Source organism: Callospermophilus lateralis, chromosome 2 (genome assembly GCF_048772815.1).
Source record: "Callospermophilus lateralis isolate mCalLat2 chromosome 2, mCalLat2.hap1, whole genome shotgun sequence".
Lineage (NCBI taxonomy): Eukaryota > Metazoa > Chordata > Mammalia > Rodentia > Sciuridae > Callospermophilus > Callospermophilus lateralis.
In genome coordinates, this window is record NC_135306.1 from 124,802,970 (window position 1) to 124,803,745 (window position 776).

At 39.9% G+C, this 776-nt stretch overlaps 1 non-coding gene across 1 annotated transcript; it reads right to left on the reverse strand.

Moving 5' to 3' along the window:
• Positions 1 to 332: 332 nt before the first annotated feature.
• LOC143393162 (U6 spliceosomal RNA) lies at positions 333 to 436 on the reverse strand. The gene has a single exon (XR_013090482.1). It is a non-coding gene; the product is annotated as a U6 spliceosomal RNA (small nuclear RNA).
• Between the last annotated feature and the right edge of the window lie 340 nt (positions 437 to 776).

Here is a 776-nt window from a genome sequence, read left to right on the forward strand (position 1 = left end):
TGTCCCTGTAGTATGCTGTTTTTAAGTCCTTTGGGTATAAACCAAGGAGAGGGTAGCTGGGTCAGATGGTGGTTGCATTCCAAATTTTCCAAGGAATCTCCATACTACTTTCCATATTGACTGCACCAATTTGCAATCTCACCAGCAATGTATGGATGTACATTTCTCCCCACATCCTTGCCAACACTTGTTGTTTGTCTTCATAATAGCTGGCATTCTGACTGGAATGAGATGAGATCTTAGAGTGGTTTTGATTTGCATTTCTCTAACTTCTAGTCATGATGAACATTTTTTCATATATTTGTTGATTGATTGTATATCATATTCTGAGAAACAATATGAAATGCTTCATGAATTTGCATGTCATCCTTGCTCAGGGGCCATGCTAATTTCTCTATCGTTTCAATTTTAGTATATGTGCTGCTGAAGCGAGCACATTGTTCCATGAATCTATTATAGGCTCAAATTTAGCTTGATAAACTAGCCAGGATGCTTTGATATGAGTCCCATATTTAATTGCTGCAAATGTTCCTACCTTGGTATCAGCTGACCTCTGATTTCCTAAATACTGTGCTTTTGAACTCTTGGTGACAAGTCCTAACCACTTAGACCCCTTCCTCTGCCCTTCTTGGATGGATTTCCTTTAGTTTAGGACCTTCTGTTACACTGGCCTTGTAAGCTACAAGGAGTGAAGGCTGTCCAGTCTTGTATGGGGTCTTGGCCTCCAGTTATATCATTATGGTGCTGTGGACTCCAACCAGTGGAAAAAAAATCTG